We start from the raw sequence: 15,688 nt of genomic DNA, 5'->3' as shown, positions 1-15,688 counted from the left end.
TTATATATAAATATACAATTTTATAATTAGATATACACATATATTTATATATAGGTAAACAATAGAGCATTCTAAGGTCCATATGAAAGGTAAGATAGGTATCACCAGATACTATTTATCTGATAATTCATATATCACATAAGTACTTTAAGAAAGATCAGAAAGGAGGAAGGGGTACTTGGAAAATTATAGCAAAATGGTAGAATCACAAATTTTTAATTCAAGTTCTCTCCATCAACTCAAAACACCAAAAAGAAATGTCCCTAATAAAACAACAAAAACTGAAAAAAGTTGAAAAGGGAAACAAATATCTCAGGTACATTAGCTTCATTGACCTTATTTCTATGCCAGTACATACCCATGAACACCTGCTATCTGGTATGGAAATGAAGAATAGCTACTTCCCTAAAGAGAAAAGGAAGATATAGAATAAGCATAGTTGCTAATGAATCTCCTTCCTAAGACTTGCTTTTTATTGAAAGTATATAATATGGGACAGGTAGGTGGGGCAGTGGATAGAGCACTGGTCTTGGAGTCGGGAGGATCCGAGTTTAAATTTATCTACAGATCGTTAATACTTACTTAGCTGTGTGACTTTGGGCAAGCACTTAACCTCAGTGCCTTTCAAAAAATAAAAAATACAAAAGGTATATAATATGTAAATAGAGAGACAGTCCACGGGGGTAGTGCATCAGACCAAATCTTTTGAAGAATTGCTGCAAATGGTCAATTGTCTGGGTCCATAAATCAATGACAAAAAGTAAATTGTTTGTCCTTTGGGAATTGGTGCAATCCTTAATAAAATCCCAAACTCCTTTTGAAATAAAATTTTATTTTATTTAATAGGAAAAATCTGGAGATAGATGACTGTGAATCATAGAATGTTACAGTATTGAACGATTCACAATTTTGTATCACTTAAAGGTACTGAAGACATTCTTTTTTTAAAGATCTTGAGAACTTTTCCTTTTTGCAGAGAATAAACTTTTGAAAGCATATAGAACTGATGTCAAAACAAAATTTAATTTTTTATGTCAGGATAAAACAGTCCCCATCTACCCTGAAATTCTCATACTTTCCAATTGCCAAAGTGGTGGTTGTTTTAGTTTAAAGCACAAAAATGTTATTTTCAAGAATAACTTGATGTCTTGCTTCCTGAATCATCTTTTCAGCCCATATTTTTTTTGTAGAAACTGAGAATTCGTACAAAACTGCACAGTACAATCTGAGTTCTTGATCCATGACTTTGAGCTACACATGAAGTTCTGTACATTTCAGCATCTCCTGATCAGTATTATGAAATGTAGCTAATTTGTTATATTTTTCAGGATTATCATTGAAACTGAAATATCATTTTGATTCATTCTAGCAAAAATTTCATAATTGAGTATTATGTGAAGGTCATATTTTTCTTTCTCCTTAGGTTCTGACAACTATACTTGCCATATACTGTAATAGCAATGTTAAAAATGTCTGTTATTCTTTGAATGCTTTTATAAAGAGATTAACCAGTCCGATACTATTATTTCTAGGGAAAGTTTCACTATATTTGTATGTCAGATTTCAGAGTTCTGATGGATTATTGGTTGAATAAATTTGTACTAATTCATAATAAGCTTTCCTAAGGGGCCTAATCTGAGAAGTGTTTTTTGGCAACTGTTGAACTACACCCAGTAAAATCAAAGAAACTAGAATATACTTCTAATAAGATTTCATCATAATAAGACTCTTGTGGCAGTCATAACCTGTTCATAAAAAAGTGGAGTTCACTTTCAAAGTTCTTTGGACCCTTGTAGATCATTTCACAACAGTAAATGTAATGTAAAAAGTGAGGAAAGGAGAAGAATCCTAGAAAACTATAAACTAGAATTTCATTTTTATTGCTAACATAACAAAGATTTTGTCATTTCATGTTTGTTAAAATATAAAAAAAAGTTTTATTTATTCTAGTTAGGTTAAACATATTATTGAAACAGGTTGTTTCAATATAATAAAATAGCTATTAATATCAATTAATTGGTGATCAAATGTCTTCTACCTTGTGTAGAGAGATTTTTCAGTTGCTTTACTTCTGAATTTGCCTTCTATCTACACCATTTATACCTTACATATATGCACATTAGAACATAAGGCCCTTGACAGATGAGGGCATGTTTTTGTCCCCACTCCTTTCTTATCATCAATGCGTAATTCAGTCATTTTTGTTTGATAAGTGCTTAATAAATCAGCTACCATGACAGAAAAAGCTAGTTTTGACAGAAGTATTTAACCAACTTTTAATCAGTCAATTAATTTGATGAATTGTAATTATGTGGCTGATCTTAGGTAAAGCTTGTGTTTAGAATTTTTTTCTAAAGATCAAAACACTCAGAACAATAGAAATAATGCTAAAATCTATTCTATAATTAGAATTTTAGAAAACCAATTCATATGGACTTTCTTTTTTTTTATTCTTTTCCAAGTAAAAGATAAGCTTTCTTTTTTTATAATTGTATCTTCCTACACATAAGATGCAGTGACAGATATCACATCAAGGAATTTTGCTTTTAATGTAAAATACCACAGGAATAACTGAAAGCAGTTTAAAAAGAAGAAATTGGCTTTGACATTTTGGTATATCAAGTCAGAATTATAGGTAATTTGTTTCAAGCAAACCCACTTTTTCATTTTAAACCTGAAGAAAGAAAGTGGTCATAATTATTTCAGCAATAGAAATGCAAAAAATAGAACTATCCCTAATTCTATAGCCTGTCAATGTTCTTTATTTGAAGTACTGGGAAGTTAATGAAAAAATTAAAAACATGTATTTTTAAATAAAATTAACCCCAGTATATTGAAATAAGTATGATTAAAGTTACTATATGAAATTTTGGGAAAATAGTAATAAACATCAGCATACAAATGGGTTTTTTTGGACCATATAAAAAATACTTTAAAGACTCCTCATGGACAAAAATAAAATATCTTGTTTAGCTTGATAATTTTTTAAGGTCCAAAATTGAGTAGACATATGAAATAATTAAAGAAACAGGAAGAGTTATATCAAGTCCAGTAATAAAAAGCAACAGTAAAACATATTTTTGAACAATATTACCTAATTAGAAACTTTAACCCAGACATGCTCAGAATTTACCATATTAACGGCAGATACCTTTTCTCCCTCCTATGCTGCATTAAAACAATGTCTTTAAGTACTTTGTATGACATTAGATAAGTCTCGTTGCATATTCAAGGTAATTTAAAAGAAGGTACTGACAAGAATAGATTGTCAACTTAATGCATCTTATGGGAAAATGAGATACAATCCTGGGGAAAATAGTGCTGGAAATAACAATATAGCAATAATAATAATCCAAACTTTATTTTAACATAGCAGAGGTTGTCCCTGGAGCTCTAGATTCTAGATATCTTTATTTTTCCTTAAATAAATTAATTCTACAATGAGTAGCTATTTGAATTTTAAATTTCATTTTAAAAGGAGCTATTAACAAAGGCAAAATGATTAACATAATTCTTTTGGGAGTCAAATACTTACATATTCTTTCTTTTAGATGACTATAGTAGAGAATTTGACCTTTCTTATAGGATATTTATTCTTTCTGGGGACCTGATATTTCTTTTTTTTTTAGGAAGATTCTATGTACTTTGAGTTTTACAACTTTTTGCCCTAATCTTGCTTGCCTCCATCCACCCCCCACAGAAGGGAGTCTGGTAGCCTTTAAATTGTTTCCATGTTATACATTGATCTAAGTTGAATGTGATGAGAGAGAAATAATTTCCTTAAGGAAGAAAAATAAAGTATAATAGACAGCTAAATAACATAATAGGATAATTTTTTTTTCAATTAAAGGTCTTTGGCCTCTGTTCAGACTCTGCATTTTTTTCTCTGGATACAGAAAGTATTATCCATCACAGATAGCCCCAAATTATCCCTGATTGTTACACTGATGGAATAAACAAGTCCATCAAGGTTAATGATCATCCCCATGTTGCTGTTAGGGTGTATAAAGTTTATCTTGCTTATCTTGCTCAGTATCAGTTCATTCATGTCCTTCCATACTTCCTTTAATTCCCATCCCTCCTGGTTTTTAATAGAACAATAGTGTTCCATGATATACAGATACCACAGTTTGTTAACCCATTCCCCAATTAAAGGACATTTACTTAACTTTCAATTCTAAGACACCACAAACAGGGCTGCTATAAATATTTTTATACAAGTGTTATTTTTACAATTTTTTCATAATCTCTTCACAATATAGACCCAATAGTGGTATTGCTGGATCAAAGGGTATGCACAATTTTGTTGCCCGTTGGGCATAATTCCAAATTACTCTACAGAAAGTTTGCATGAGATCACAGTTCCACCAACAATGTATGTATTAGTGTCCCAGATTTCCCATATCCCTTCCAACATTGATCATTGCTCTTTCTGGTCATATTGGCCAGTCTGAGAAGTTTAAAGTGTACCTCTGAGATGTTTTAATTCACATTTCTCTCATAATGAATGATTTAGAGCAATTTTTTCATATAACTATGGATCACTTTGATGTCCTCATCTATAAATTGCCTTTGCATATCCTTTGACTATTTGTCAATTGGGGATGGCTTTTTTGATAATTTGGCTCAGTTAGCTTTATAATTTAGAAATGAGTCCTTTGTCATAAATACTGGTTGTAAAAATTGTTTCCCAGTTTGCTACATTTCTTTTAATCTTGGTTACAGCGGTTTTGTCTGGGCAAAAATTATTTTTGATTTGATGTAGTAAAAATTTTCTAGTTTGTTTTTAATGATGTTCTCCATATCTTCGTTGATTTTAAACTGCTTCCATTTCCATAAATTTGACAGGTTAGCGAACAATTGCTTCCAATGCTATATAAACTGTTTGGAAAAATAGGTGAAGATGGAACTTTGTCTAACTCTTTCTATGACACCAATATGGTGTTGATACCTAAACCAGGAAGAGTTAAAACAGAGAAAGAAAAGTATAGACCTATCTCCCTAATGAATATAGATGCAAAAATCTTAAATAAAATCCTTGATCTTCTAGTTTGCTTATAATATTGTTTTTTATGTCTAAATCCTGTATCCATTTTGATATTATCTTGGTATAGGGTGTGATGTGTTGGTCTAATCTAAGTTTCTTCCATCCTAACATCCAATTTTCCCAACAGTATTTTTTATTAAAGAGAGAGTTTTTATCCCATTAGCTGTATTATTTGGGTTTATCAAACAGCAGATTACTATCACCATTTCCTGCTATTGCACCTAGCCTATTCCACTGATCAACCACTCTATTTCTTAGCCAATACCAGACAGTTCTGATGACTGATGCTTTAAAATATAATTTTAAATCTGGTAAGAATGAAGCACATTCTTTTGCACTTTTCCCCCCATGAATCCCTGGAAATTCTTGACTTTTTATTTCTCCATGCGAAGTTACTTACAACTTTTTCTAACTCATTAAAGTAATTTTTTGAAATTTTGATTGGTAGGGTACTAAACAGGTAGTTCAGTTTCGGTAGAATTGTTATATCTACTGGCCAAATTATATCTATCATTATATATTTATGATCTATTCCTGAGCAGTTGATGTTGGTCCAGTTATTTAAATCTGATTTTATTTGTGTGAGAAATGTTTTGTAATTGTTTTCAAAAAGATTTTGAGTCTTCCTTGGCAGATACACTCTCAGGTATTTTATATTGTCTGAAGTTACTTTGAATGAGATATATCTTTCTGACTCTTTCTGCTGTATCTTGCTAGTCATATACAGAAATGATGAGGATTTCTGATGGTTTATTTTATATTCTGAGACTTTGCTAAAGTTGCCATTTATTTCTAGTTTTTTAGATGATTTTGTGGGATTATCTAGGTATACCGCCATGTCATCTGCAAAGAGTGAGATTTTGGTCTCTTCCTTCCCAATTCTAATTCCTGCAATTTCTTTTTCTTCTCTTATTGCTGAAGCTAACATTTCTAATATAGTACTAAATAGTAGTGGTAATAATGGGCAGCCTTGTTTCATCCCTAATCTTATCAGGAATGCCTCTAGCTTATCCCCAATGCATATAATGCTTGTTGATGGTTCCATATAGATACTGCTTATTATTCGAAGGAACAAGACATTTATTCCTACACTTTCTCATGTTTTTAGTAGGAATGGGTGCTGTATTTTGTCAAAAGCTTTTTCAGCATCTATTGGTATAATCATAAGATTTCTGATAGTTTTGTTGTTGATATAATTAATTATACTAACATTTTTCCTAATATTGCATTCTTAAGATAAACCCTACTTGGTAATAGTATATTATCCTAGTGAAAACCTATTGCAATTGTTTTGCTAAGATTTTAAGGTTTTTGCATTTATATTCATTAAAGAGATAGCTCTATACTTTTCTGTCTATGTTTTAACTCTTCCTGGTTTAGATTTCAACACCATATTGGTGTCATAGAAAGAGTTAGGAAGAGTTTCATCTACACCTATTTTTCCAAACACTTTATATAGAATTGGAAGCAATTTTTTCCTTAAATGTTTGATAGAGTTGATTTGTGAATCCATCTGGTCCTGGAGATTTTTTCTTAGGGAGTTCAATATTGACTTGTTGAATTTCTTTTTCTGATACAGGGTTGGTTAGATATTTAATTTCCTCTTCATTTAACCTGGGCAACTTATATCATTCTAAATATTCATCCATTTCAATTAGATTGTCAAATTTATTGGCACAGAATTAGAAAAATTAATTTTGAATTATTACTTTAATTTCCTCCTCATTGGTAGTGAGTTCACCTTTCTCATTTATGATACTAGAAATTTGGTTTTCTTCTTTCTTTTTTGAAATCTAATTGACCAGAGGTTTATCATTTTTATTGTTTTTTTCATAAAACCGACACATGGATTTATTTGTAAGTTCAATAGTTTTCTTGTTTTTGATTTGATTAATTTTTCCTTTAATTTTTAGAATTTAAAATTTGGTGTTTAATTGGGTGTTTTTAATTTGCTCTTTCTCTAATTCTTTTAGTTGCATATTTAGTTCATTGATTTCCTCTTGCTCTAATTTATTCATGTAAGCTCATTTAAAGATATAATATATCCCCTTGATAGCCACCTTGAGTGAATACCATAGATTTTGGTATGTTGTTTCATTATAATCATTATCTAGGATGAAATAATTAATTACTTCTATAATTTGTTGCTTGATCCACTCATTTGTTAAAATGAGGTTATTTAGTTTCCAATTAATTTTGTGTCCATATCTCCCTGGCCCAATATTGCATATGATTTTTATTGCATTATGATCTGAGAAAGATGTATTCACTATTTCTGCAATTGATGATTAGGTTTTTATGCCCTAGTGTGTTGTCAATTTTTGTGTAAGTGCCATGTACTGTAGGGAAAAAAAGTATATTCCTTTCTATTCCCATTCAATTTCCTCCAGAAGTCTATCATAGTTAGGTTTTCTAACAACCTATTTATCCTTTTAACTTCCTTCTTGCTTATTTTATGAGTACATTTATCTTAATCTAAGAGTTGGAGGTTGAGTTCTACCACTAGTAGAATTTTGCTGTTTATGGCTTCCTGTAGCTTTTTCAACTTTCCCTCTAAATATTTGGAAACTATACCATTGGATGCATACATATTTAGTTTTGAAAGTATTTTATATTCTATGGCACCTTTTAGAAGGATATTGTTTCTTTCCTTATCTCTTTTAGCACTATATATTTTTGCAGCTGCTTTGTCTAAAATAAGGTTTGCTACCCCTGTTTTTTTCTTTGCAACTGAAGCAAAATATATTTTGCTCCAACCTTTTACCTTTACTTTATATGTATCTCTCTCCTTCACATGAGTTTCTTTTAGCAGCATATGGTAGGATTCTGGTTTTTAATCTACTCTGCTATTACCTTACATTTTAAGGGAGAGTTCATCCCATTCAGATTCAAAGTTATAATTAGTAACTCTTTATTGTCCTCCATGCTATCTTATGTCTGTTTTTCTTGCTTTTCCCCCTTTATCCATATTCACCAGTATTTTGTTTCTGAATGCTGCTACCTTTACTTTGTTTGGCCTCCTACATCAACCCCCTCCCCTTTCCTTCTCATTTCCCTCTTCCCCTTCTTCCTTCCCTTCTTTCTATTAGTTCCCCTTTTTCTCCCCCTCCCCATTCCCCTCCCCCTTTCCCCTTTTAAAATTCAAAAATTACTTACTTGATTGGAACGATAAATTTATTAACTTTACTCAGTGTGTTTGTAAGTTAACTTTAAGCTGAGTGTGATGGGAGGAAGATTCATGTGCTTCACATCTCCTCCATTTTTCTCCTCTATTACAATATAACTTTTGTACCTCTTAATGTAATGAGATTTACCCCATTCACTCTCCTTCATCCTCACATCTCCTTAGTGTCCCATATTTTAATGAAGCATATTTTTTAAATCATTCTATCTGAGTCACAGAAAAGTCATGTTGCTTCTGGCTAAGTACATTTTCTTTTAATAGAGTTAAAGTTCTTAAGCATTATTAGAGTCTTTCTCTGAGGTCGGGATATAGCCAGGTTCATCTTATTGGTTAGCAGTCTCATGATAAGTCATGAGTGTCCATCACTTCTAGCTAAGTATCTTCTCTCTATTAGCATTACACTTTTTAAGAGTTATGAGAATCTTTCTCCCAGGTGGGAATATAGCCAGTTTCATCCCATTAGATAGCATTTGTTTCCTTTAGCTCCCCCTTTTTTTAACTTTTCATGTGTCTCTTCAGCCTTCTGTTTCATGCCCATATTTTCTTTTTAGCTGTGATCTTTTCCTCAGCAAGTCTCTCATTTATTTAAATGTCCTTCTTTTCCCTTGAAAGAGAAGTCTCAGTTTTGCTAAGTAGTAATCCTTGGCTGCATTCCAAGCTCCCTTTCTCTTTAGAAAATCTCATTCCAGACCTTTAGATCCCTTAATGGTGATGCATCCAGGTCCTACATAATCATTACTGTAGCTCCTTGGCATCTAAATTGCTTCTTTCTGCCTTCTTGTAGGATTTTCTCTTTTTATCCTGATAGTTCTTGAATTTGGCCACAACAATCTTTGGTGTTTTCATTTTAAGATCTCTTTCTGGAGGGGATTGATTCATTTTGCCCTCTGGTTCCATGATATAAGGGCAGTTTTCCATCACTAAATCCTGTAATATTAAGTCCAGGCTTTTTTTTCTCTTCAATGTTTTTCTTTGCAAAGCAAATGGGTTTAAGTGGTTTGCCCAAGGCCACATAGCTAGGTAATTATTAAGTGTCTGAGGCCCGATTTGAACTCAGGTACTCCTGAGTCCAGGGCCAGTGTTCTATGCACTGTGCAACCTAGCCACCCCTCTCTTCAGTGTTTTTTTTTTTACAAAAGGCAAGTTTAATAAGATTATTAAAATCTATTCTGTAAATTCTTACAAAGGACTAGTAGTCTAATACATAATAATATAATGATCAAAGTAAGTATTTCTCATTGACATATGTGAAATGTTTAAACTCTTAAAGAAAGTCACTTTAACCTTTGTTGGCATTAATTGTTTCACCTGTAAGATAAGGACACAGGATGAGATGATGCCCACCTACTGAAAATATTTTTATTCTTACATCTGAAGACTGTTTATTGCTGAAAATGTACCAACAAGATTAACAATGTAGCAAAAATATGTATTATGTCTAATTCTGATGATTGAGAGCCAAAGGGATCTCAGTATTCATCTGTTTCAACATCTTTTTACAAATGAGGAATATGAGATTCAAGGAAGTTAGCTGACTTGCTCAAGATCACAAAGATAATAAGAAACAGAGCTGGGATTTTGAATCCATTTTACAATAAATTGTAAAATGTGATGTTAGTTAGCATACATTTTAGTCTTCTTAGGCGTTCACTTAGAAGGGTTTATTAAGATCTAGAGATTTAAATACCACTACTTGTGGGAGGGCAGAGAAAGGCAATACAAGGTCAATTTAATTTCAGCACCATTTATGAGCTGCTGACTGTGTGTGGTGTCAGCACCAAGACCTCAATGGGGAAAAAAAAACGCAAAACATGGCCTGTCCACCCTGGATAGACTGAGACAGCCATCACCATGTCACTCCTTTTCATCCTTCTGCTTATAAATATTTTACAAAAAAGATGGCAAAATCATTTTTTAACAATTGCCACATAGGCAATACTGTAACAGTTGTTACATCACAAGATTAAAATGTGGGAATTTCTATACTTTGTGAATTTTGGATATAGAAATTGTTATTTTGAGCAACCACAAATTTGTTCAGAACCAAAGCCATTTTATTAAATGGTGTTGCCTGGGTTCTGCCTCATAAGAGCACATGGACACCATTCAATCTTTAACAGAAGCCATGTTCAGCTTGCAGATATAAGGAAATTCAATCAGCTGTGTGTGGAGGGAAACATTTAAAATTTATATCATAATTACAATAGACTATAAAAAGATACAGATTTTTATTGTTAATCCTTTGCTCCTTTTTGGTATTTTTTTAAAAATAAATTTTGAAATAGAAAAATTTTGGAAGTCTTAAGTATGGCTTAGCATCAAATCTAGCTTCAGATTGAAGGAGAAATAGAACAATTCCATACTTCTTGAGTAAAACCATAAAATTTAGGTCAATTCGATGATTGGGAAACAGCACCATCCAATATTTTTCTCAATTTCTTCATGTAACAAATATTTTAGAGACTTCTTAAGCTATTCCCTGTTGTGCACCATTATTTATAGAGGACTGCCTCTGAAGATGAGAGGCTCCTACAACATGAATTGCTCTTTTTGAGCAGTTAGTCATAAGGGGTAACACAGATGCTTAGCTAACTCTTTGAAGAAGACACAGAATTGACAGTCAATGTTGATCATTAGCTTGACTTTGGTAATTTATGATGACCAAGTGCTGAAAGGTGTATTTCTCAAGTAAGCAGGAAGAGAACCAGCTTCACAGTTGTACCTTGACATTTCCTTAGGTAATTTGGCAATTTTGAAATGTATTGTCTTTTTGGACAGAAAATCATTTAGTAGATGCTATGGAAGAGAATTCACGTGAACATTTTCATGCTAAAATGATTAGTACAAATAGCCTCAACAATTTATCCAAGTTCAATGTTTGGATAGAGCTAATTAGTACATTACCTGTTATTAAACTCAAAGTAAATAGATTTTGTCTTTTCAACCTTTATCATTGATGTATCACAGCTTAGTGCTTTATTTTAATTAGCCTATTCAATTCATAGCTACTTCCATGTGGTAAAAAGATATGCATTGTCAAGTTACTCATCTACCATGACAATAAAAAATCCTTTGCATCTTTAACATACAGAAATAATTTTTGGCTGATTGTGTAGCTGGTTATTAATTCCCATTTATAAGTCAGACAAAATTTAAATTAATCATTATAGAAAATTTTCACAAATTAAGATGATTTCTAGATGAAATTTTTTCAACCCATGATTAGAAGCCATTAGGAAAGCTGAAAAATCTTAGTTGAGTAAATATTTTGTGAGAGATGATCTCTGAAAGTGTCACCCTCCAATGTAAGTGAAATGGATTTCACCTAGCTCTAAGCATATAAGTTATAAAAACCATCCCTCCTTCTATGCATGTATATATTATATAGAGATATAAATTCTTTCAGGTCAACATGAAGTTCAGTCACTAAAAGAAGATTCACTATCTGAACTTTCTTTGGCATTGGCTTCATCTTCCCCATCAGGCACTGGGGTGTCTGGCCTCTCAAGGGGATCTGGGTCTAGTCCTTCAGAAATCATTTTGTTTCTTATTGCCATCACAGGAATGCCTACTTGAACCATTTTGAGATATCTGGCATATCTTGGATCCTTGGCTACAGTTAAGATATGTTCTGCTGCCGCTTCACATTTCTGTGGTCCAGTGTCTTGTATACTGTTTTACTCGGATTGAGGAGACAAAGATGACTGTGGACCTGATGGGGCTTCAGGGCCATTTGTAGCACCATTAACCTTTGTGGTTGATATTTCAAATTTGACATCTTCTAGACCTGGAATAGATGATAGCTTTGCATCCAAAATATTGAGAGTTGTTTCAATTTGTTGGATCTGAAGAGAAAGAGCTGACAGCTTCTCTTCACAAACTGTCAAAAACCGATTTAGGTTTATGGACCACAACCTGGTTTAGAAATGCAACAGTCCTTTTCTGTTGAATTGCTGGCACCTTGGTCAGGTCTATGCCCGACCCCATCAGGGGCAGCCCATCCTTATCCATGGCCCGGGCCAGTGGGCCCCACACCCCCCGCTTTCCCAGCCTGGTGCCCAGGAGCGGCTCCCCACTGGCCCCCTCAGCCGCAGGCCCACCACCCTCTCTCTTCAGTGCTTTAAGGAAGACCAATAATTCTCAGGTTGTCCCTTCTTGATGTATTCTTGAGGTCAGTGGTTTTGTTGATGAGGTATTTTACATTTCTTTCTATTTTTTTTATTTTTTGGTTTTGTTTAACAGACTCCTTTCTGTCTCATGATGTCATTAGTTTCCACAAACTCCATAATTTTTTTTAGAAAATAATTTTCTTGTTTTACCTTTGGCAAATCCTTTTTCAATTGGTCAATTCTATTTTTTTAAGTGTTTTCCATTTGACCTTTTGAGGTTTTGAGAATTTTCTTTTTGCATTAGTCCAATTGTATTTTCCAAGGATTTGTTTTCTTGTTGCAAGGTGTTCAGTTTCTCTCTCAAATTTTCCAATTGATTTTTAAACTCCTTCCTGATTTCTTCAAGAAAGTCTTTTTTTGCTGGAACTCAGATCATATTCTCCTCAGATGTTCTAGGTCTCTCTCTTTTAGGGTCTTTTCCTTCTTGGAATTTTTCTATGGACCCTTCTTTTACTGGCCTTTCTTCATTTTCCTAAGACCTTGTATTGAGGATGGACTTTTTCACAGAAGTTTGGTTTTGAGATCCCTAGAGTTTTTAATCACTGGCTTTATTAAATCCAAGTGGGCAGGTCAGTAAGCTGTCTTGGTTTCTTTCTCTGGAATGTCTGTGACCTTGATTTGAGGACCTCTCCCTTGACCTGGAGGGGGTCGTTGAAGCTGCTCAATTATTTTGTCTTTCAGCAATGGCAGGCTTTGCTCTGGGGCAAGGTAATTGCTCTCCCTATTCACAGCTGAGGAAACTCTGTTACTCACACTTGAGCCTGGTGTGAGGTTGGCTGTAGTTTTGCTTGTTCTGGGAATAAGCTTCAGCTAAAATGAAGGTATGGACACTGAGTTCCTCCAGACCAGAGGAGCCAGGGATCCAAGTCTGCAACCCCCACACACTAGAACTCACCCTCCAGTGAGGTTCACTGTCAAGCTTCAGACAAACAATGTCTGTGCTCCCCAGTTGGCCCATGCCCCCATGGACAATCAGACCAGTCCCATTCTCAGACTCTTGCCCAGATGCTGATCAGGCTTGTCCTGTTCTCAATCTCTTAGGCTCTCATCCTGTCCTGTGCTCCCAGTAGAGTCTTCCCTCTTCGACTGGGCTCACCCCCAATCCCAGAAGACAAACCTTGAGGGGGATTTTCTTCTCCTTAGCATCTTTGTCTGTGTTTTGTAGATTGGTTTTCTGTTAAGAGGTTTGTTTCATATGATGTATAAGGGAAGATCAGGAGAGTGTAACACAGTGCCTGTTATCTCTTTGACATCTTGGGACCTGATATTTCAGTGGAGACCACTAAACAAACGTAAGAATCCCTAAGACTGCATATTGATTCTGAAAGAATTGTATTTTTTTAAATTTTATTAAATTCATCTCAATTTTACTTTAATTTCATTAAGCATCCTTGGGAGTACTGTTGCCATAATGCCAACATATTAGTTAAATATTTAGCTCCTTTGGTGTAGAGAACTTAAAAAATTCTTATTTATTAAAAAAGACCAAAGTGACATTACAATATTTGAGACAAATTGCAGTGTCTCCATTTGTGACTGATCAGATCAATATGAGCTCAGAATACTCTATCACAGGTTTGGCAGAAATAATCCATGTGAGTACATGGGGGAGGTACTCCAGACTTATGTATGTCACATTTCCTCTCAGTTGCTTCAATTAGACCTTCTTCATAGAGTATAGACTTCACAGATGAGGGTATGCCATGCTCCCCAGTCCTAGCCAGTTTCTCCCAAGCTGTACAATCAGTTCTAAAGTTCTTCAATGAGACCTTCAGCGTAGCTTGGTATTGCTTCTTCTGACCCCCTTGTGAGTGCATGCCCTATGTAAGTTCTGCATAAAATAGTTTTATTTTTGTTTTTTCAGTTTTTTACGTAAGCTTATGCCTAACATTCTAGAAATGGGCCCAGACCCTCATAGTTGCACTCTCTGTAATAATGTTGGAATGCTAGGCAGTTTAGCTCGAGAAAGGACCTCAGTGTTTGGTATCTTCTCCTGCCAGTAGATCTTCAGAAACTTTCTAACAATGTAGATTGGTAATTGTTCTATAATTCAAGTTTGGGGGTTATAATTTATTGAGATAACAAAATCATGTTTTCGCCTACTCACTACATTTAAATGAAGAGTACTGTTACTCTCATTTCATTCATAAAGATAAAAGAGAGAAATTGAGGAATGATTATACTAAATTGATTCTCTGAGAATTGAAGTAAACTGCCTCAAACCTTGGAGACAAACTCTGGATAGTACCCTAGACTTAATTCAGGAAAACCTCAATTAAAGCTCATTCTCAGATACTCACTAGGTGGGTTACTCTAGGCATATTTCTTAATTTGTTTGCCTTAATTTGCTAAAGAAACAAATGAAAAATCACTCAATTATTTTTGCAATAAAACCCATCAATAGTGTGGTCCATGAGATCATGAAGAGTTGGATATGACTGAACAGCACCAAATTCCTCATCATAATGAAGGTTATGATTTAGACAAGAAAAATAATAAAGAATCACTAAGATCTATGATTTGTTCTTTGATCATTTAATTCATATGGTTTAGATCACTTAGTTTCAAGTTAAGTTTTAAGCTTTGTTTCTAATGTCAATTATGATTACAATTTTAATACATTATCTTCCAAAAAATTCTGCATTTGTTTTTGAGGATTTTAGTCCTTAACATCATTTTAGAAGGAACCAATTACCATTGAGAAAAAAGGTACACTCCTTTCTATTCCCATTCATTATTCTTTAATTTTTTTTTTTTATTTAAGGCAGTGGAGTTAAGTTTATTGCTCAAGATCACACAGCTAGGCAATTATTAAGTGTCTGAAACTGTATTTGAATTCAGGTGTTTCTGAGTCCAGGGTCAGTGTTCTATCCACTGTGCTACCTAGATGCTGTCCCCCAATTTATTATTCTTCAAAGGAATGTCATACCATAATTTTCTAAAATTTGATTCATTTGAAATTTTTTTTCATTACTATTTTATGGTCAAATTACCTAGGTCACCCACTAGAATAATTTTACAATTTCTTCCTGCAAATTATTCAACTTTTCATCCAATATTTTGAATGATATGACTTTTGTGAAATATATGTACAATTTCTTGCACTCTATGTAAAGTTCCCATCCCAAATGTTTTCAGATCTTTCTTTCTTTTTGACATGAATGGAGTTAGAACAACAAGATTTTGTATGAAAGATAGAGACACATTCAAGTGCATTCTACAATTTTTGAACAGAGTGAAATCAATCTATTGATTCATGAATCAGTCCCAAAACCTTAGCTTCATTAG

The 15,688-nt window shown here is 33.5% G+C and overlaps 2 pseudogenes; both read right to left on the bottom strand.

Annotated features, from left to right (window-relative positions):
• Positions 1 to 1,107: 1,107 nt before the first annotated feature.
• Positions 1,108 to 1,719, bottom strand: LOC141519276 (COP9 signalosome complex subunit 3 pseudogene; annotated as a pseudogene).
• Positions 1,720 to 11,650: 9,931 nt separating this feature from the next.
• On the bottom strand, positions 11,651 to 12,242 carry LOC141516368 (WASH complex subunit 3 pseudogene; annotated as a pseudogene).
• Positions 12,243 to 15,688: the final 3,446 nt, after the last annotated feature.

The sequence above is a fragment of the Macrotis lagotis genome, chromosome 3, assembly GCF_037893015.1.
Source record: "Macrotis lagotis isolate mMagLag1 chromosome 3, bilby.v1.9.chrom.fasta, whole genome shotgun sequence".
In the NCBI taxonomy this organism is placed as follows: Eukaryota; Metazoa; Chordata; class Mammalia; order Peramelemorphia; family Peramelidae; genus Macrotis; species Macrotis lagotis.
The sequence above is the reverse complement of the archived record's forward strand: the minus strand, read 5'-3'. Positions and strand labels throughout refer to the sequence as shown.